General features: G+C 40.2%; 1 long non-coding RNA gene across 2 annotated transcripts in view; it reads right to left on the bottom strand.

The window, feature by feature from the left end:
- Positions 1–23177, bottom strand: part of LOC138741694 (uncharacterized) — an 89461-nt gene extending 66284 nt beyond the window's left edge. For both annotated transcript variants that reach the window (XR_011343667.1, XR_011343666.1), the window contains exon 1: positions 22936–23177. This is a non-coding gene — a long non-coding RNA (uncharacterized lncRNA). The remainder of the gene's footprint in view (positions 1–22935) is intronic.
- Between the last annotated feature and the right edge of the window lie 328 nt (positions 23178–23505).

The following is a 23505-nucleotide window of genomic DNA, read 5'->3' as shown; positions in this document are numbered from 1 at the left end:
GTTTCCTTTGCATTAAAATAAGCACACATCAGTCCCTCAGCTTCATTGTGACCATTCACCTTGCCTTTCCTGTCCTTCCTTTCAGGCTTGCTTGTCCTAGCATCTGTCATTCCCCCAACTCTTCCACTTGCTGCCCTGCTGCTTAGGTTCCCAGCCCCTGCCAATCTCATTTAAATTCCTTCAACGAATTAATAAGTGAAAGAAAATTGTGTGTCTCATTATGATGTGGAATGGTCGCTCATAAGACCTTGGGCAAGTTACTTCAGATTGTAGAATTAAAAATAATATTCCATGTCTGTCGGCCATTTGCTTAATTGCAATGGCTTTCAATTTAAACAGCATTAAATCTTAAATTAAGAATAGTAGGTCTTGACATCCCAGTTTGTTTTGGGTCGTGAGCTATCTCTCTCACACAACCCAAACATTCAGTAATTTGCCAGACATAAAATCAATATTGTCACAGCAGAATTTTCTACCAGGAATTAGCACACAAATGAAAAATGATTTACATGATCTGTGCTGTTGTTTTTTTATTGTTTGTTGCATTGATCAGGGTTTCTTTCCAAAACTAAGTCAAGTGGATCTTATTACAAATGAATGATTTTTAACAGGCTATGTATCCAAAATTCTGAAAAAGTACATTGCAGATTTACCAAAAGAGCCAACATTAATCTAAAAAGTTTTTATTTTTCTTATAAGCTGGAATGGGTAGGCTATATGAGACCACTGCATTGAGAAAACAAATAAATTCACATAATTATTAATGGAGAAATAATCTATTACATAGAATCATAGAAAATTATAGCACTAAAACAGGCTTCTTTGGTCCTTCTAGTCTGTGCTGCACCACTTTCTTTGCCCAGTCCCACTGACCTGCACGCAGTCCATAGCCCTCCATATCTCTCCCATGCATGTATCTGTCCAAATTCCTCTTAAATGTTAAAATTGAGCCCGCATTCACCACTTTAGCTGGAAGCTCAATCCACACCCCCACCACTCTCTGAGTGAACATAAGAAATAGGAGCAGGAGTAGGCCATTCGACCCATCAAGCCTGCACGGTCATTTAATAAAACAATGGCTGATCTGATCATTGACTCAACTCCACCGACCTGCTTTTTCCCCCATATCCCAAAGTCTTTTCCTATGTAAAAATCTATCTAACTCAGTCGCAGCATCTCGGGTGACCAAAACATGGTTTGCGTTCTCACCAAGGTGACGTCTCCATCAGTCGCGGCGACTAATGTTGTCCGTGACTGAGGAGACGTCTCCGCGGCATTTCCGCGACCTCTCCACGGCGTTGCTGCGACCTCTCCTTGGTCTCCAGCAGGTCGCGGCGACGTCACAAGAGGTTGCAGGGACGTCCCAGAGAGGTCCCGGCGACGGTGCGGAGAGGTCGCAGAGACATCTCTGCAGTGTCGCCGGGACCTCTCTGCGACGTCTCTGCAACCTTTCCGTGATGTCGTGGAGACCTGCTGGAGACTGGAAAGAGTCTCCAGAAAAATCGAACATATTTGATTTTCCGGTGACTCCCCGGAGATCCAGCTAGTCTCCAGGAGACATCGCGGAGACTTGAGTCACCAGCAGGTCTCGACCTAGTCTCCAGGCCAGTAAGATAGGCCCTTAAATCTTAAATATGTTTAATGAAGTAGCCTCAACAACTTCCCCGGGCAGAGAATTCCACAGATTCGTTACTCTCTGGGAAAAACAGTTTTTCCTCCTCTGCATCCTAAATCTACTCCCCTGAATCTTGAGGCAGAGTCCCCTAGTTCCAGTCTCACCTACCAGTGGAAACAATTTTCCTGCCTCTATCTTAACTACCCCTTTCATAATTTTATATGTTTCTGAAAGATCTCCTCTCATTCTTCTGAATTCAAATGAGTATAAACCCAGGCGATTTAGTCTCTCCTCATAGGTCAACCCCCTCATCTCCAGGATCAACCTTGTGAATTTCCGCTGGACTACCTCCAAGGCCAGTATATCCTTCCTCAGGTACAGAGACCAGAACTGCACATAATATTACAGGTGCGGCCTCACCAGTACCTTGTACAGTTGCAGGATGACCTCCCTGCTCTTGAATTCAATTCCTCTAGCGATGAAGGCCAACATTCCGCTTGCCTTCTTAATAACCTGTTGTAACAGCAACCCTAATTATTGCGATAGATGCACCAGCACTCCCAAGTCCCTCTGTACAACAACATGTTGCAGTTTTTCACCATTATGATAATAATCTGCTCTTCTATTTTTCCTACAAAGTGGATGACCTCACATTTACTAACATTGTACTCCATGTGCCAGACCTTTGCCCACTCACCTAACTTAACTATATTCTTCTGCAGCCTCTCCACATCCTCTCTACAATTTGCTTTTCCACTCATTTTAATATCATCTGTAAACTTGACAACACTACACTCTGTCCCCTCTTCCAAATCACCAATGTAAATGATGAACATCTATGGACCCAGCACTGACCCCTGTGGCCCCCCACTTACCACTGTCTGCCAATCAGAAATATACCCATTTATCCTGACTCTTTGTCTTCTGTCAGTTAGTTATCCAATCCTCAATCCATGCCAATATACTTCCCCCAACTCCATTCATCTGTATCTTATTGTTAAGTCTTTTGTGTGGCATCTGATCAAACGCCTTATGGAAATCCAAATATACAACATCAACCTGCTTCCCTCTATCTACCGCACCCATTATATCCTCAAAGAATCCCAGCAAGTTTGTCAAACAAGACCTTCCCTTTCTGAATCGATGCTGCGTCTGCCTGATGGAACCCCTTCATTCTAAAAGTCTCGTTCTTTCATCCTCAATGACAGCTTCAAGCATTTTCCTGACTACAGACATTAAGCTAACTGGTTGATAGTTACTAGTCTTCTACCTATGTCTCTTTTTAAAAAGTGGTGTGATATTTGCTGTCTTCCAATCTGCCAGGACCTGCCCAGAATCCAAAGAATTTTGGTAAATGACTACCAACGCATCAATTGTAATTCCCGCCATTTCCCTCAGTCCCCTGGGATGCATCCCATGAGGACCAGGGAATTTGTCCGTCCTCAGTCTCATTAGTTTGTAACAATGATTTTATCAAGGTCATAACCTCCTTTCGCATCACTAACACCACTCTTTGGCATGCTGGACGTGTCTTCCATCGTGAAGACTGAATCAAAATATCTGTTCAATGCCTCGGCCATTTCCTCATTATTCAATATCAATCTAGAGTCAATGTTGACTCTAGCCACTCTTTTCCATTTATATATTAATACATTTTGTTGCTATCTGTTTTTTATACTTTGTGCTAATTTACCTTCATAATCTTTCTTCCCTCTCATAGGAACATAGGAACATAGGAAGTAGGAACAGGAGTAGGCCAAAAATGGCCCATTGAGCCTGCTCTGCCATTCAATATGATCATGGCTGATCTAATTTATGACCTAACTCCACCTACCTGCCTTCTCCCCATATCCCCTAATTCCTCTATCATGTAAAAATTTATCTAACCAAATTTTAAATATGTTTAATGAGGCAGCCTCAACCACTTCCCTGGTTAGAGAATTCCAAACATTCACTACTCTCTGGGAAAAACTATTTTTCCTTATCTCTGTCCTAAATCTACTCCTCTGAATCTTGAGACTGTGTCCTCTCGTTTTAGTTTCCCCGGCCAGCTCAAAAAACCTTCCTACATCTATCCTATCCATACCCTTCATAATCCTATATGTTTCTATAAGATCTCCTCTCATTCTTCTGAACTCGAGTGAATACAATCCTAGACGATTTAATCTTTCACCATAAGTCAACCCTTTCATCCCAGGGATCAACCTAGTAAACCTCCTCTGGACCGTCTCCAAAGCCAGTAAATATGGAGACCAGAACTGGACACAGTACTCCAGGTGCAGTCTCACCAGTACCTTATACAGTTGCAACATTACCTCCCTACTCCTGAATTCAATTCCTCTAGCGATGAAGGCCAACATTCCATTTGCCTTCTTAATAACCTGCTGCACCTGCAACCTAACTTTTTGCGATTGATGCACAAGCACTCCCAAGTCCCTCTGCACAACAGCATGCTGTAGTTTTTCACCCTTTAAATAATATTCAGCTCTTTTATTTTTCTTGCCAAAGTGGATAACCTCACACTTACTAACATTGTACTCCATCTGCCAGACCTTTGCCCACTCATCCAGCTTTATATCCCTCGGCAGACTCTCCACATCCTCATTACAATTTACTCTTCCACTCAATTTGGTGTCATCCACAAACATGGCTACACCACATTTTGTCCCCTCCTCCAAGTGATCAAAAATAATGAACAGTTGTGGGCCTAACACTGACCCCTGCGGCACCCCACTTACCACTCTCTGCCAACCTGAAAACCTCCCATTTATCCCGACTCTCTGCCTCCTGTCAGACAACCAATTTTCAATCCAGGCCAATATACTTCCACGGACTCCACTTTCCTGTAACTTACTGATAAATCTCTTGTGCGGTACCTTATCAAATGCTTTCTGGAAATCCAAATATACAACATCAACCTGTTCCACTCTATCCACCGCACCCATTATATCCTCAAAGAATCCTAACAAGTTTGTCAAACAAGATCTTCCCTTTCTAAAACCATGCTGCGTCTGCCTGATTGAACCCTTATGTTCCAAAAGTTTCACTATTTCATCTTTAATGACGGCTTCAAGCATTTTTCCAACTACAGACGTTAAGCTAATTGGCCGATAATTTCCAGTCTTCTACCTACGTCCCTTCTTAAAAAGTGGCATGACATTTACTGTCTTCCAATCTGCCGGGACCTGCCCAGAATCCAAGGAATTTTGGTATATGACCACCAATGCATCAACTATAACTTCTGCCATTTCCTTCAGAACCCTTGGATGCATATCATCAGGACCAGGTGATTTGTCTAGCTTTAGTCCCATTAGTTTCTCCATCACTACTTCCTTTGTAACAACTATTTTATCAAGGCACTCCCCAACATTCGCATCCTTAACTCCGCACTTGGGCATGCTGGACGTGTCTTCCACCATGAAGACTGACACAAAATATTTGTTTAATGCCTTGGCCATTTCCTCATTTTTTGCTACCAGTTTTCCTTTCTCATCCTCCAAGGGTCCTATGTTAACTCTGGCCACCCTCTTCCGTTTTATATATTTATAAAATCTTTTGCTTTCTGTTTTTATATTTTGTGCCAATTTACTTTCATAATCCTTTTTCCCATTTCTTATTACCCGCTTTGTAACCCCTTGTTGTCTCTCAAAGTTTTCCCAATCTTCCAGTTTCCCACTGCTCTTTGCAACTTTGTACACTTGTGCCTTCAATTTTATACTCTCCTTTATTTCCTTTGTTAACCACGTTTGATTTTTCCCTCTCTTGCTGCCCATTTTCCTGACTGGAATATATTTTTGTTGAGCATTACAAAATATTTCTTTGAAAATCTTCCACTGTTCCTCAACTGTTTCATCAATTAGCCTGTGCTCCCAGTCCACTCTGCCCAATTCCTCCCTCATCCTATGGTAGTCACCCCTGTTTAAGCATAATATATTAGTTTTAGATCGAACTATTTCCCCTTCCATCTGAATGAGAAATTCAATCATACTATGATCGCTATTTCCCAGATGGTCTCTGACTATTACATCATTTACTCTACATATCTCATTGCACAACACTAGATCCAGGAGAGCATTTTCTCTTGTAGGTTCCTTAACATGCTGCTCAAGAAAGCTATCGCAGATGCATTCTATGAAGTCCTCTTCTAGACTCCCACGACCAACTTGATTTTCCCAATCTATGTGGAAGTTAAAGTCCCTCATGACGACTGCCGTATCATTATTACATGCCTCACTTATCTCTCTATTTATTTCCCGTGCCACTTAACTATTGTTATTTGGTGGGCGATAGATAACATCCACCAATAATTTTTTCCCTTTGTTATTCTTTATCTCTACCCAAGTTGACTCAACATTATGCTCTTTAGATCTTATATCATTCCTCACTACTGCCTGGAGCTCATCTTTGATTAAGTGTGCAACTCCACCTCCCTTACCATCCTGTCTATCTCTTTGTACCACCTGATACTCTTGAAAGTTTAATTCCCATTTAGGGTCACCTTGTAGCCATGTTTCCGTGATGGCTACCAAATCATAGGCATGGGTACCGATTTGCGCCTCAAGTTCACTGACCTTATTTCTAATACTGCGGGCATTCTCCTTGTTTCTTGTTTAATTGTCCTTTGTTGCCCTTAGAAGTTTTCCCAATCCTTCAATTTCCCACATTCCCCCTAAGAAATAATGTTCTCTTGAAGAAATAAGAATGGTCTTAAATTACCTGCAAAGTAAACCATTGCATTTGCTAGATCTCCTCAATTAATGTGATCTTATTATGAGCAACGCATTGGATGTTAGGGGTGAATGGCTGAACCTTGCATGAACATTCCTCATGAGTGCAAGACATTTATTAAAGTAGGTTCCTTATTTAGCAATTACTCACACAATTACCCCTTCACACCTCCCCTAACACCCACGCCATTTGTTTTCATAACCTTCCTGGCCTTTGATTCAAGTTCGTCTTCCTGAACAACTTTTTCACCCATATCCTCACCCCACCTATCCTCATCACTCCTTTCCTAATCTTCCCTCCAGTTACTTCCCAGTGCAGCAGCTGTCCAGTTCAGTTATTTTACAATCTTCCATCAACAAAATTGCCTTTGGAAGGAATCCCCATTGTATGTATTCAATATTGGTCTCATGCAAAGTAGAAAACCTAAGTCCTGATGTCCCACTCTAAACTGGCACAAATAAAGACACTTTTTTTTCCATAAGTTTCCAACTCCTTTTGCTGTTTAAATAATACAACATCTTTTATTTGGAGCTGAGACTTGACTTAACATTTCAACAAAAGAGACCTTTTTTTCCAGTAAGGTACAGAAATGCCTCTTAGTAATATTTGACTTTTAATGTGCTTCCTATTTCTTTATCATGCAAACTTATCTCCCATACCGTTTTACTGTGATCAACCAACATAGAGCTTCTTGGTAGAAATCAAATTTCCTTTGCACTTCAAAAAAGAGAAATATAATGCAGTTGGAAGCCAAAATATTCACATTCAATTCTATATTCATTTAGCCCAGACCTGCAGGAGATGGAACTACTGAAATATATTTTCTCTTGCTCTTATGGCTCAAAGGTATGAAATGATCTCTTCTTTGCTGAAGTATAACTGCATTCAATAATTCAAGACAAAATTGTACTGAATGGAGACCACAATTCCTTTCCAATTTCTACTGGATGTGAATCAGGATCAAAAAACATATGCAGCTCTAAATCTATTTCACGTTTTAAGTAAGCGTTAAGTGAGTGAATGACATACATCTGTGCTGATATTCCTTGGAAAGATCTTCCTATAATGCTAGGAGTTAACTGAAGGTGTCATCATGAAAAATTACACTAAATAGAATAGCTTTACAAAATTTTCACTTTGTACTGAAAATAGACAAAATTATTGGCAAGGTCAAAGGCAAGATCAAAGGTAGGTAAGAGCTTCAGATATGAGAAATACGATTGGCAAAACTCTGGTTAGTCCACACTTGGCGTATTGAGTGCAGTTTCTGTTGCCAACGAGAGAGAGGATGCGAGTGCACTGAAAAAACTGCGGAGGAGGTTAATCAGGATGTTGCCTGCATTGGAAGGCTTGCGGCGAATCGAGCCACTTAGGTTTTGAACCTTCATTCAGAGGTTCAGGTTCTCGCAAGAGGAGAGCCAGAACACAGTCCAGCTGGACATTAAATGCTTACAACATCATCTAAATGAGGGACGGAAGAGAGGCTGGGCACTTTTTTTTGTGCATTGTTCACGGCACCACTCGCTAATTTGACCCTGATATTTCAAACAACATTTTGGATCTCACTATGGATGCACAGGACACCACTCAAACTTCCAGTGTTTTGGATCTCACAGCCACAGGTCTGGTTCAAGCAAGCCGAGGCCCAGTTTCATCTACACCAGATTACCGCCGACACAATGAAGAACTACAATGTCATTGCATCGCTGGACCAAGTCACTGCGGGTGTATTTTCAATTTCTTATGCCAGCCTCCTGCCAACAAGTATGAAGCCATTAAAGTCCTGCTCATACATATTTCCCGAAGCCACAGGGCAGCTCCATATGGATGGCCTGGGCAACCACACTTCTTCTGAACTAATAAAAGAGACGCTGGCGCTCATGGACAGACACAAGCCCTGTCTGCTTTTCGAGCAACTTTTTCTCCATCAAATGCCTGAAGACATCCATTTGCTACTTGCATATGAAGACTTTAACGACCCCTGTTGTTTAGCAGCCTGTGCTGATAAGTTGAGGCACACTAAGCAGTATGGTAGACTTTCAGTTGGGCACATAGTGTTGCCTCAGCAAAGTGAATGAACCCTGCCCACTCTGGATCACATGCAGCATCAGACTCGACCAGACGCAGTGCAGACAAAGAGCAGTAGTGCTATTACCCTCAGAGATGGGGAGCTGCAGCCAGTCAATGCTGTGCACCCCCCCACCCCCACCCTCACATCCAGGAAACATAAGGGTAGTGGCAACGATGGCCTGCCACAGAATAACCTAATTTTCCTATGGGATTAACGTTCAGGCTGTCGGTTCTTGGCTGACTCGGGAGCAAAGGTTAGTGTGTTTCTCTCCTCTGACCCAGACACACGTTCAGCAAAGATGGGCCCTGCTTTAATGGCCACCAACAGCAGCAGCATCTGGAAATTTCAGCTCGTCGAGATTCAGCTGGTTCTTCACTATTGCTGATGTATCACAGCCACTCCTGGGAGCTGATCATTGTGTGCTCACTCCCTTCTAATAGATCTCAAAGTCACTGCCTAGCTAATTCAAAGACTTTCGAGTCCCTTGCTTTGCAGCCTGTGGCATTGCCCGCACCTTGCCTCGACTCGGTTATGCTCTCGAACAGTGGATACCCCAGAATCATAGCGGAATTCGTCAGCATTATTACTCCACAGTTCTCAATGGCCCAACCGAAACAGGGAATACCACACCATATTCTGACTCATGGACACCCCCTGCATGCACAAGTGTGCAGGCTATCTCTGGCTACATCGTGATTGGCTAAAGACAAATTCCGACACATGGATGAAATGGGGATTGTTCACCATTCTGACACCCCTTGAGCATCACCACTGCATAGAGTATCCAAAGCTTTTGGAGAGTGGAGACCTTGTGGCACTTATTGGCATCTGAACAACATCACTGCAGCAGATCGCTACCCAGTTCCCCATAGACACGATTTCTCTGCGATCCTTCACAGTGCTAGAATTTTCTCCAAAATTGACCTGGTGCATGGGTACCGTCAGATCCCACTTTACCCGGATTTTGTTCCTAAGACTTCCTTGATTATCCAAATGGGCTATTTGAATTCATCCGTATGCCTTTCCATTTAAAAAGCACTATTGATGAACACTGACATGAAAGGCATCAACAAAAATCAGTAGCAAAACATTTTTAGGTCAATTGAACTAATGCAATGTGCCAGCATCATTATATGATTAAATGAACTCTTATTGAATTAAGCATGTTTAATGTATCTCCAACTTCCTACATGATGCAACAAATCTGAAATTATCTTGTGTTTAGCTTGAAGTTGTCTATCATAACCCTTAATTTTCTTTCATGAAGCAAATTTTTTGAAAAAAAATTGCTGTCAAGTGTTATCAGTTGCTTCATCAATGAACTTTCTTCCCGATAAAAGTCAATGGGTTGAACATGGTGGAAATATTCTCAATATTTCAATGCAAGGAGTACTATCGGAAAGGCAGAAGAGCTTAGAGCATGGATTGGCACATGGAATTATGACATTGTGGCCATCAGTGAAACTTGGTTGTAGGAGGGACAGGACCGACAGTGTACTTTATATAATAAAGATAAATAACCAACATTTCGAGCTTGAGCCCTTCATCAAAGTTTGGACAAAATGAAGACAGGTGTCCATGTCTTTATTTTTGCAATATAAAGTACACTGTTTGACCTGCTGAGTTTCTCCAGCTTTGTGTTTTTACTTCAATCACTGTGCCTGAAGACTATCTTGTTTTACTCCTGTGTGGTTCAAATCCAGTGCTGTTTGCACATTTTTACTGTCCCCACGTGGATTTCATCAAGGCGCTCCGTTTTTCTTCCACGTTCCAAAGACATACAAGGTAAGAAAGTTAATTGGTTAATTTGGTGCATTTAGGTGGCATGGGCTCATGTTCTGGAAGGACCTGTAACCCTACTATATCTCTAAATTCTAAAATAAATTAAATCACCCAAAGACAGCAACATGAGTAACCTGCCAATAATCTTTGATTCTTTCTTTGGCTTGGCTTCGCAGACGAAGATTTATGGAGGGGTAAATTGTCCACGTCAGCTGCAGGCTCGTTTGTGGCTGACAAGTCCGATGTGGGACAGGCATCACCTTGAAAATTAATCTCCTCTAGCACCACACAGTGGCTGCAATCTTCATAATCTACAAAATGTTCCCTGCCTGGTTATTCTCTCAGCACATTTCCCACCAAGAAAAACAGAAGTAGCAAATGCGAGGGCACGTCACCAACCTCATGTTCTTCACTGAGCTGCACATTATCCTGACATGGAAGTATTTTTGCCAGTTCTTCAACATTGCTCCCAAATTTTGGGAGCTCTCTGTCCAACATGACTGTGAAAGTATGTACACCTGAAACACTGCAGTGGTCCAAGAAGGTGGCTCATCACCAACTTGTCAATTAAGGACAGGCAATAAATGCTGAAAGTCATACCCAGGTCCTGAAAATGAAATTGAAAAAAAGAACAAGCTTTGCCATATTGTAATTAATCAAGTCATATGAAAGGAAAGAAATGTTGTGGAAGTCATCTGCCTAAATAAGTGTGCAGCCAAGCATGAAAGGAAAGAGTTCAATAAAGAAAGCAGAAAGCTGCACAGTTATGTGAAAACAACCAGTAATATTTATTTAAAAATGGGAAAGATTCAACATTTATCGGAGCAGGATATATAAGGACATAGATTTAAAGTACCAAAACCATCTCAAATTAATAGTGTATATATGTATATTTTATACTGATTTGAACTTGTTCAATATCCTTTGAAAATAGTATTACATTATTTCTACAATCCCCAACAGAAAGATTAAGCAAACAAATAGATTATTGAAAGGGCCTTGTAAATATGTCCAATCCAACACATAATTTTCTTTGCCTGTGGCAATCCAGACCTGTTGCTCGGTATCAGTAGACATAAATTCAACCCTGTCAGGAGACATTCTGTGATTTAGATACCTTCCAGTTGCTCTACATTACTGCCAATAAAAAGACAGGAACACGAACCATGCAAGTTCAAAAATAAAATGTGTATTTGGGAAGAAATAAACACAACAAAGGATTGAGCAAGATGTGATTCAATATTACACATGGTAAACCAAAAAGGTGATTTCACCTTTCAAAGCATGCTGTGATGCAATGAAATTTGTTTTTCACCACAATTACCTTTGAAGCTGACAGAAATGTACCATTTCCACACTTACATAACAACCCAAATTCTGGAGTTGTTCAGCCCCTCTCTACTGTTTTTGTCTTTTCAAATAGAACCAATGGAATATATTTAAACTTTAGGTATTTATAAATTCACCTCTGAAAATCTCAAATGGGGGCCAGTTAAAGTTTTTTTTTTAAATCGAATCAAAAGAAGAATTAATGATGAACAAATTTTATATGTGAATTGTACTTCTTTTATCTGATTATTTCAAAATGTGAAGGATTTTCCAATACCATACATTTGGCCACACCCGCCATGTCAATAAACCAAAGATACTGCCTTATTTTTCGTTCACTATTTAAAAAAAATTTATTGATGTAAAAGTGATTTATATAAATGTTTGCTCTATGATGCTGCAGCAAAACACTGAGTTTTGTGACTTGTTCATGAAAATAAATTCTGATTCTGATTGGGATTATTTCAATATGTATTAGTAGTCAGACTCAACTGGAATCACTTGTGGTTTACAGTAAAAACTCTGTTATCTGGAATTCAAACAAACAGCAAAAAACATTTAGGAAAACAAATAAATACAATAAATAAAAATGTAAGTAAAAGTTTAAAATTGAAATGTTCTCTGAAGTAACACACAAACATTTGGTGAAGATGGGAGAAAATATTAAAGCCAGCAGAGTGATTTGGTCATGCTTTGCTCATAGGAGTTGTTTGAATAAAGTTGTATGAAACAATGGCATCACCCAGGATGAAGAATGGGTTGATGCCACTTGCCATTGGGGTGACTCTCTTAAAGTGTCTCCTTATCCCTGTTTAGGAAGAGTCTTTATCTGTAATCTTTGTATGGGGGTGGGATGGGGGGGTTTAATTATCTATATTGTTATTGTTGGTCTTTCAGGTGGTTCCATGGAGGGGGGAGGAACATTCAGATAATGTTTATTCTTAATACAGGTGTATTAGTTAGGCATTTTAAGAGTGAGTCTCGAGCAGCCAGAAGACCACCTTATCCAACATCTACCAATCCCCGAGGGTGCCAGATACCAGGGGTTTTTACAGTATTTTAGAATTCCAAACATTTTAAAAAATATTCAAGTTTCTGCATTTTGTTTCCTGATTTATTGTATATGAGAATTGATTGATGAGATTGGCTGCCCTACAAACATGATAGCAAAACTGTTAGAAGGCAGGGAATCTCTCAACTTGTAGTTTCTGACTATAAATTGTGAATCAGGGTCTTTAAATATTAGAACAAAACTGTTATCAATTCAAATATCTTTAAGGAGAAGCACAAGAACTATATTGTGTGCTTGAGGCTTTCTGTTCACTTTATCAACTGCACCAGACAATGAAGAGCAAGGAAGTAAATGAAACATACCCAGCAGGTGTGAAAGCTGCAGGCTGCAATTATTCTGCTCAGAAACAAGGGCTGAACTGGGCCATGAGAAGCACAGTGCTCAGTGTGGTCATGTTTATAAATGTGCAAGTACAGAACATGTAAAATTGAGATATTGCCCTGAATTGAAAGAGTATTAAATGGCACCATTGATGTTAGTACCGGCACATAATACACATATCACATGAATTTGCAATCTGCATTCCATTCCATTGTGTTTATCCAATTAATATTAAACTAAAACCTATTCAAGTCATCATCTCACCTTGTATTAATGCAGTATTATAGTACAAAATAAATGAATCACAAAATTTTTAAATTGTAATACAGTCATGTTTGATTTATGATTTCTTTAACACCAAAATACATTGCATTTTTAAATCAAATATTAATAACATAGACTATCAACAACATGAAAATCAGTCCTGCAACTGGACTTCTGAAAGGCCATAAATAATTTTTTTACAAATCCTATTTTGTACATTACATGCATTGATTTTGTTCTTCATAACATCCCCTTCTGGTTGGTGCGATAAAAGAATGCGTTTCTCTATACTGCCTTTAAAATCATATAATATCCTTAGCTGATTATCAAACTGAATCTGATGCACATGAGCACATATACAACCACCAAACAATTTCATTTTGCATGTTTAGGCTTCATTGATATTTTCCATATATTTTCTTGCAAGACAATAGGAAGCCGGCTCTAAAGGTTGTTATAGCCAAAGGGTGGTAGTGGGGACAAGCATCCACTGTTACAAATTCTCTTCATGGCATGTGTCTCAAACAGCCTCTGACAACCAAGTCCAACTCCTGGCCTTCACGTTCTTATGCCCAGCAGAGCTGTTCTCACTGATAGGAGAAGGGGCAAAGGCAGGGCACAGGAGCCTTGAAACCAGTTGCTCCGGGCAGATGGGGCTTGTTAACCACAGATGGTAACTCATCTAGGAGAGGAAAAACTCCGATTTCAAAGTCTGCTGCCTTGTGGTAAAGCCCTCTTATGGAAAAGGCCTTGGGAGTAAATTTCGAGGAAAAATCTGGAATTGAAGTCCCAAAGACTGCTGTACCCAGCACCAACACAACAACTCCTGCGATGCTGTCGGCACTAAACTGTATCACCTTCATCGCTCCTTTGGCCATGTCAGTAGCATGAAGGTTGGAGGGGCGGTCCCACTACATGGGCAGCAGAGAGGCCACTCCAGCTACCAGAGATGCAGTACCCATGGTCGACCATGACTGACGGAGACCACACACCATAGGAAGCCATTTCATTCTAGCCAGTTTTTTTGCTGGCTCACAGACTAATACAGTTCCCTCATAAATTTTCCCAGTAACTTTTACTCCCAACTTTGACATCAACTCACAGAGATGGAATCTCTCAACAGGCGTTCTGGTGCTGCTTCTTACAAAGCCAAGATAAAGAGGCTGAGACTTCAAAAATCATCCTTAATCTCACAGCAAAATGATAATATTGAAAGTCATACCATGTGATGCACTCAAATCTTTAAAGGATACTAAGCTTGCAGATACAACACAGGTTGCTTTTTATATCAAGAGAAGAGAAATATTCTCTCATTTTGGAAAAGACAAGCAAAACTGGATGAATGGGTAAGGTGCCCAAGGTTGTCAGATGCAGCAGTGAATGTCCTGATAGATTTAGTGACCATTAGAACAGTACTCCACTACTGTGCCACATGTCATGTGAGGCTGCAGATCTTGATGCAGGATGTGACAGCTGTCACTATTTGTTTTGTGATGAACCTCTTCAATATAATCCTCTGGTTACTCTGGGTCCTTGGCCTACGAACACTGCTGGGAGAGGATGAGCACAGCTTTCACTTCTTATCCTTCCCCAGATGATGATTCACTTCCTCTGTCTGTGACCGCTCTCAAAGGATCCTGAATGAAAAGTGATGCTGAAATCCCTCGAACAATTTTGATTGTGCCACAAGAGGGGAATGTGCACCTGAAAGAACTTCGCTTGCGGCGGGCTTCTGGTGACTTGAGGGGAGGAACCCACGGAGGCTGTGGGCTGCTGGAGACAGCTGTCGGGAGACGCGAGCCAGGCTGCGGATTGCTGGAGTCTGGCTCGAAACCGGCTGAATGGGTACCAGGTATCTGAACCGGGATGCGAAGGGGTTCCTGTCAAGTCGGAGGTTCGGATCTGGAGCTCGGGTCGCCAATGATTTGGACTGGACTCTGTGTGGCTGCGGAGGCTGCAAAAGCACTGGAGGTGAATCTACGGACACTCGGTGACTCTGGGGGATCTCTCTTCTGCTTCTCTTTCTGACTGTCAGAGGCACTTCAGGAAATTTCTGTTGATGACTAATCTGCCTTGCAGCAGGCAAAATCAATTCTGCATTTTGGCAACTCGGTTCTCCTAGCTGCGTTCCTTCTGCCTTCAGACAGGCAGAGCCTAAAGAGAAAGGTTCTGGAGATCAGGTCAGCCAGAAGGTGTTCACAGAAGGCTCAGGAAGTCAGCATATTGGGTGGTGCTCATGTTTTATTTCATAAGAATAAAGTGAATCTTGAATCATCTGCCTAAACTAAGGTGGACAAAGCCAGAAGCTGACATGAAAAAGACATCTCTCAAAATTCCCAACAGGTCAATATGAAAGAAGCAGTGTCACTTTGAAATTTCACTGGAACCAGCTCGCTCCTGTATGTTTCATCCATGCATGAATCTTACATTCATAATAGTTCCCACACTGTACCTCATGAAGTGGGCAGTGAAATGAGAGAACACTATACATCTAATCCTGCCACACACAATGTACAAACTTCCTTATCACCAAACAGTGAAACTCCTGTGGGAGAATAACCAGCATAAGGGACCGGAAAGAAAAGAAAATGCTGTAATGCTTTCCCTATCTCTAAAATCAAATTGCACAAATGTTTAAATAACCTTCCAAGATATACTGCTGATCTCTGAACAATTGATTCACACAGATTACTCGTTTGATGTTCTGGTGGCAGAGAGGTAATTATATTATTTGCAACAATTGATCAGTATCCATTTATTCTGATGTTAAACGAACTGAACTAATGCTAGCATGCACTCATTCTCGGGATTAAAGTCATTGGTCCTCCAGTGCCACCTCTGGTAAATGGAACAGGTGGGAGATGGTATCATGTTCCATTACACTTTTGCAATAACTAATTTTGTGCATTTGATGTAGAGAAGCCCAGTGGCTGTGCTCTGCACAGAGGTCAGGACCATGTGTTTTACATCTCATCATCAATCCAAACACTGAATTATACACTTTTTTCAATTCTAATTGTTGGAAGAATTGTCACTGATTAATTTTAACCCCAGATTATTCGTCAAACGTAGCAAAGGAGCATAATGTCAAGCTTTCACCATTCTATAATTTAATTGTCTTTAACATTTCAAACAACAATCCAACCCAAAGAGGTCATGATAAAAATGAAGAAGTTTCAACTTCCATATTAATGCTTAAATTAACAGCAGTTTTTAATTAAAAGGGTTGATTGAAAAGCAACTGCTTTACAAAAAGTACAAAACCTCCATAATACACTGGACTGGAAAAACACTGCTCCATCTATTCAGACTTGTCGCCTGGGAGATAGCTCTGCAACAAGAGCTGCAGATCTTTCAGGACAGAGAAAAGATATTCAGGACAGAATATTTCATTCTGATCTCTTCACATACTCTTGCATCTTTCCAGGACTTGCTTTCCTTTCAATTTTTTATTTAAAGTAGTCTCTTTTAATCATTCCCTGTGATAGTTTTCCATACTCCAACAAATTATACCACAAAAACCTGATTTCTCCTGCCTCTGTCTCGGTGGATGATTCTTCCCTCTCCATTCACAGAGCTATCCCTCCTCCCCCTGTTTGCTGGTGTGCCCTGCCTCCTCCTCATCCACCTATTACCTCCTGCCTGTTTCACTGTGCTCATCCCCCTGCCCCTCTCCCCTCCCACCATTTTGTTCTGGAGCCTGCCTACACTTTTTAAAATCTTGACGAAGGGCAACATCTACATACTGCTGCAAGGGTGGTGCAGTTGGCGTAGGGGTTAGTGCAACACTGTTACAACACCAGCCATCAGGACCAGGGTTTGAACTCTGCACTGTCTGCGTGGGTTTTCTCCATGTGTTTCCTCCCACCCTTCAAAACTGTAAGGGGGTTGTCGATTAATTGGGTGCAATTGGCTGGCACAGGCTTATGGGCCAAAATGGCCAGTTACTGTGCTGTATGTATGGTTAAATTTCAATGTAAATTTAAAATGAAACTTGGAGGTGGTGTTGCAGCAGATTATGCAAGACTCATCCCAAGTCTGTTTTGGGGAAGCTTTACTCTGACATATTTTAATGAGTGTTGGATTATTTAGTGACAACTCATTGGAGAGAAGACACTCCAAGGGTCAGTCTCTTGAAGTAACATGTTCAAGTTTGATCACCTTTCTACAATTCATGGAATAAATAAGGTAGTGAAACACAAAATCTGCAGATGCTGTATTGTAGTAAAAACACAAAAATGCTGGAGGAACTCAGTGTCTTGTAACATCCATAGGACGTAAAGGAATTGGGCTGTGTCCAATTCTTTTGCTGGACTTTTCACTTGGGGGCATTAGTGTCCCAAGTCACCGTGATGCAGCCAATCAGCACACTTTCCACCACATATCTGTAGAAATTTACCAGGGTTTCCAATATCATGTCAAAGCTCCGTAAACTCCTGAGGAAGTAGAGGTGCTGATGTGGTTTCTTCATTATGCCATTTATGTGTTGGATCTAGGAAAGATCCTCTGAGCTAAAGACTCTCAAATTTAAATTTGCTCAGCCTCTCAACTTTGATCCCCAGTGATCAATGGATTGTAAACCTCTGATTTTCCCTTCCCGAAGTCAACAATCAGCTCCTTGGTTTTAGTGACATTGAGTGTGAGGTTATTGTTGATGCACCATTCACCCAAGTTTTCAATCTCCCTCCTATATGCTGATTCGTCACTCCCTTTATACAACCCATTACCGTGGTATCGTCAGTGAACGTAGATGGTGTTGCTGTCATACTGAGCCACACAGTTGTAGGTATAAAATGAATAGAGCAGGGGGTTGGGAATGGAGCCCTGTGGTGCTCTAGTAGTGATGTAGATTGAGGAAGAGCTATTCTTGCCAATCCTCACTGATTGTGATTTGGAGGTGAGAAAATCAAGGATCCAATTACACAGTGGGGTGTTGAGTCCCAGGTCTTGGAGTTTGCTGATCAATTTCAAGGGAATAATGGTGTTGTGTCAAAATATAGTTGATAAAGAGCATCCTGATGAATGCAACTTTACTGTCCAGGTGTTCAAGTCTTGTGTAGAGCCAGTGAGATGGCATCTGCCACAGACCTGTTGCTATGGTTGATGAATTGAAAACCCTGAACTATTTGGTAGGGACACTCTCATCCACAGCTGTTTTGATAGTCTGTGACAGCTAAGTACTTGAGCACCATCCAATCTGCTGACTCAAGGAAGTCCTGAAACTATTCTTGAGCCTCCTGTGAACACCTTCTGGCTGCCCTGATCTCCAGAAACTCTCTCTTTAGGCTCTGCCTGCCTGAAGGCAAAAGGAACACAGCTAGGAGAACCGAGTTGCCAAAATGCAGTCTTGGGAAGGAACGGTAGGCCTTTATTACCTTGGTATAGCAGTGATTGAGTGTGCTGGGACCTCTGGTACATGTTGGTGGTTACTGCAGTTACTATTACAAACTTAAAACCATCACAGAGTCTGTAATAATACTCAAACCCTGACTAAGTTATTTAAATCGTTTCTGTATTTTTGTTTCGTATAACAACATCCATTTGCACAAATATTCACTTTGTAAAGTTAGGCCTGATTCTGATCTGTGAATATTGGACCAATGTGTGCTTACCTTTTGCTGGTGGTTTGGAAGATATCTGCTAGAATGTTAGAGCATTCCTGACTTCCAGACCAGGCAGAGGATGGAATCTGTTGCACCCCAGGCTCCAGTGTATCTGGTCATCTGTTCACCTGCTACATTTGGTGTTGAGACCAGGCAGTACAGCACAAATATAGTGAATTGAAGAGTTAGATTTTATGGCCAGTCCACAATTTTACTATCTTAGATCTACCTTATGGTCTCTCTTGTGTGACCACACTCAGTGGAAAGAAAAAGTGAGTGAAGATTTGGAGAGCATAAACGGTACAGCTACGAGAGCAGCTACCTCAGAGCTCTAGTGACCTAGGTTCATTTTTGACTTCCATTGCTGTCATTGTGGAGTTTGCAGGTTCTTCTGTCACAATGTGGGTTTCCTTCAAGTACTCTCATGATGTGCATGTCAATAGGTTAATTGGCCCTTGTAAATTGTCTCTAATGTGGCAGAATCTGGGAGGCATTTATATGAATGTGATGAATCGTGCAGGATTAGTGTCACTGGCTACTTGGCTGCTGTTGCAGAATGGAATGACTTCTCTTGAAACCAGGAGAACACAAATGAGTCCTCATTGAAGGATCTGCCATGGAAAGGGTGAAGAACTTCAAAATCCCGGGTGTCATCCTCTCTTAAGATCTACCCTGGGGTGTCCATATTGATGCAGTCATGAAGGAGGCTCATCAGTGGCTACACTTTGTGAGGAGTTTGAGGAGATTTGGTCTGTCACCAAAGACTCATGCAAATTTCTACAGATGTACTGTGGAGAGCATTCTGACTGGTTTTGCTTCACTGTCTGGTATGGAGGTGCCAATGCACAGGACAGGTTGTGAACTCAGCCAGCATCATGATGGGCATTTGTCTTCACTTACTACAAGAGGTGGTGTCTCAAGAAAGCAGCCTCTATCCTTAAGGACTGTCACCAACTAGACCATTCCCTCTTCTCACTGCTCCCATCAGGAAGGAGGTACAGGAGCTTGAAGACAAACCCCCAATGGTACAAAAACAGCTTCTTCCCCTCCGCCATCAGATTTTTATGAATGGACAATGAACCACAGACACTGCCTCACTTTTTCTCTTCTTTTGCTCAAATTTATTTATTTAAAAAAATGCAATTTAGAGTTATTTTTGCACCTGTGATGGTGCTGCAAGACCACAAATTTTATGATACATTTTTATGACATAAATTCTGATATAAATTAATATTAATGTTTCAATGAAGATATATCAGTTAAATATTCAAATGTGTTTCCATTTTATTTTTAATATTTATTCTAATAATTTGATTTACGTTAATTGATTTGGTTCTGATTATCATAGAGATTTGGAAACAGCTGGAAAGATCACCAGAGAGGTGTCCAGTGGCAGAATCCCAAGGTCTGTCAGAGTTTACAGGACGGTTTGCTTAACTGTTAACTCCACTGGTAATGAAATCATCCCTCTGTGTGATCTATAGCCAGATTTTTTTTTAATTACTGGGGCTATTTGGATGATTCAGTTCATTTTCAGACCTGCAACTTTGGGTTTTGCACAGCAGGGAAGGCAAAACAAAAGCACAGACTGGCTCAAGACAATCCATAGTCTTGAAAAAAATAAAATTAAAGCCTTATATCCTGTAATCAGCAATTAATTGAATTTTAGAAAATGTAACTTTTACACATTGTTATTTTTCGGAAATAAGTAAGATGTGCTCTGATTTTCGATTTCAGTAATGGTTCATTTTGCACAATTTCATTATTGATGTTTCAACATGTACTTTTGCATTATGTTCTTTTTAAAATGTTCTAAGCAACTTATTACATTAAAGGATCCCGGTTGAGTGGATGAGGATACAAAACAGCACCCAAAATGAAAGTAGTATCTTGGATTAATTGCAAATAATATCTGTCACATGTAACCTCAAGCCTATTACGAACTAAGGTTCAATTTTTAAGAGAGACTGATACTGCTATAATATGTTCTGTTTCTTTTTCCACCAATTGTCCAAATGGTCCATTGACCATATTCTCACGCTATTGTCCTTCCCATCATTTCGAGTTTCTTTCTTTCAAACAACTTTGTTCTCAGTCCTCAAATAACATACTGGTTAAGGTCACAGATCCAAAGTAACTTTCACAAAATATTTACAATCATATAAATATATCGACTGCATTATTGGTGCATTTTCCCCTCAAACATTGTCTGTAACGGTTGTTGCTATAAATTGGCACTGAAATACAAATGAAATCCCAACAGAGTTGGAATGAAAACATTATTCTCTCAGGCAAACTAACTGCAATGTACAATTTTTAATAAGCACACATGATAGAAAACAAAGAGAACCATATAAGAGTTGAAAACTTAGTCAATGCAAAGTACTGAACAAAGACTTACTTATAAGTTCCACATCATTATCACTCATTAGTTAGGTATCTGAGTTTGAGGCCTTTCAGTAGAAGACTGATTCAGGAAATAGCTAATCTTCATCATGTGTCCTCTGTCTCGTCAATTCAACCAGCAACCCCGGTTACATTCCTGATTCTGATAAAAGAGCTATGGATTGGTTGTACTCCAACAATTTACTGCACTGTAGTCAACTAAATTTTTTTAAAGAGAATTCCACCAAGTAATAATTGTAATGGCACAACATAAAGAAATTATTGCAAAGGAGTCCAAAAAGCATCAAAAATGGCATTTTCTTCAACTTTCATAAAAGATAGGCCATCTGGCCCATTGATCTGATGTTAGGCTAATCTCCACCTTCCTGCATTTCTCCTCCCCCCCCCATTATCCCTTATTTTCTTTACTATGTTTCTACCCAACACTGAAATCTTGGGAGATGTTTTCAATTCTTTGAATGAAACAACTGTCTACAGTTAAAGTATGCAGATTGCCTATAACAACATACAACTCACATAACAGTCTAAATATCTCGACTACCTTTAGTCCTGGCAAATTTTGTGTCCATAAAATGTCAGTTTATTATTTTGAAAATGAATAATTCTGAATTCCTGTTCTCAGAGAAAAATAATCCACTGTAAATATTTATAGTGAAATCTTTTCAATCTTTGCTTGATTGTAAGATTGGCCCCAGACAAAGTCCAAAATTGATTATGAATTACTGCATAACTGTTACTTGCATTAGTACTGAAGTAGTTCTTCCATTTGATATGTTCCCAGGTCTAAAGATACTTGGAAATTTGGACTGTTCACTGAGCTGCCTAAATATTATATACAAATCAGAGACTTGGTTTCAAAAATCCCCACTGATTTTAAACTGTATAATTGAAATAGATTTGGATATCTGAAAGTTATTTAGCAAGAGACTGTTGCATAGGCAAATGGAATTGCGAGAAATGGAGGGATATGCAATAGGGAAATTCAAGGCAGTTGTTAAGAGTAGGCTATTAGGTCAGCTATTAATCACTGTGGGCTGAGGGCCTGTACTTTGCTATAGATTTCCATGATCTATATTCTAAATAAAGCAATATGAATGAAGAACAGGAAATCATCCATGGAGAATTCAGTCTGTAGGAACACTCGAATTAAAATCAATTTCAACTTGTTTTCTTAACTCTTTGTGTGCATGTGTTTTAAGGCTGCAATATAAAGCTTGTGTTTTATTCAGTATTATTGGCATTTACATAGCAATTCAGAATGTCTCCTTCTGTACACGTGGTATGAGGCACAGCATTTCAGCTCTCGGTTAGAACCTAAAGGAAATATTATTTTTGTTGTTCCTTGAACTCATCTCCTTGAAAATATTGTTTATACATTACAAGTTGCTCTTTTTAAATAAGCCTATTATTACTGTCCCATGCTTAATGCAAAAAAAATCCTGATTCATTAACCATGGAGTGTCCCATGCATAAAGCAGTTGTCAGACTGCATATCATTGAAGAAATATTCAGAAATTATGTGTGTCAGAAGTGAAAGACTCAAGTTGGGAGATAAAATTACGTTGTTTATTTCAACTCAACTGTACTCTCATGCATGTTTCAATTTCATTTTGATGTAGTTTAATATATTCTCCAAGTACACAAAATAATAAGAATGGTGTTAACACAATCCAGGTAGAAAATGTCCTGAGGTAGTTCTCCAGCAAATACAAACAAGTCAGAAAAAAAAAAATCAAGCTCATACCTTTGGAAGTAATAGAGCAAGAGATCCAGGAACTCTGTCAAATCAGTTGTACGTCCAGAGTCTAACGTCGCGTTTTCGTCCTTGTTATAACAGAAGTCTCTTTTCCTCAGCTGTGACATCAAGTCTACTTTTTGTTTCACTCCACTTAATGATCAATTTCTTTAGAGAATTCAACAGCAATCTGCTTCCTCTTTCCTCTCCCCTTCAAAGACTGATAGATGTTTGCATTTTACTCCAAAACACTTTCCTTTCTGAGAGGAAGTTGCTGATAATTGTTTTCCGTTTCACTTCCCTCAGCATATTCAGTGAATTATCCAGAGCTCACACATCATATCCTTGTTTACTATGAAATTTGTGGTGTTTAACTGCAGAAGGATGTAGCTAGATTCTAAACTTCCCTTTTTCACTTGCTGGAGCTATATTGATCATTGTCTTAGTATGCCAAGTATAGACTGTTACGACATAGAACAGCAGCAATAGAAATTCACCCAAGACAATATTTTTTATTAATAACTATTAATAATATAGCATTTCTTACTTTAAAGTGTGTGTGAGAGAGAGAGAGAGATC

Source organism: Narcine bancroftii, chromosome 8 (assembly GCF_036971445.1).
Source record: "Narcine bancroftii isolate sNarBan1 chromosome 8, sNarBan1.hap1, whole genome shotgun sequence".
Lineage (NCBI taxonomy): Eukaryota > Metazoa > Chordata > Chondrichthyes > Torpediniformes > Narcinidae > Narcine > Narcine bancroftii.
This window is presented reverse-complemented; position numbering and strand designations above follow the sequence as displayed.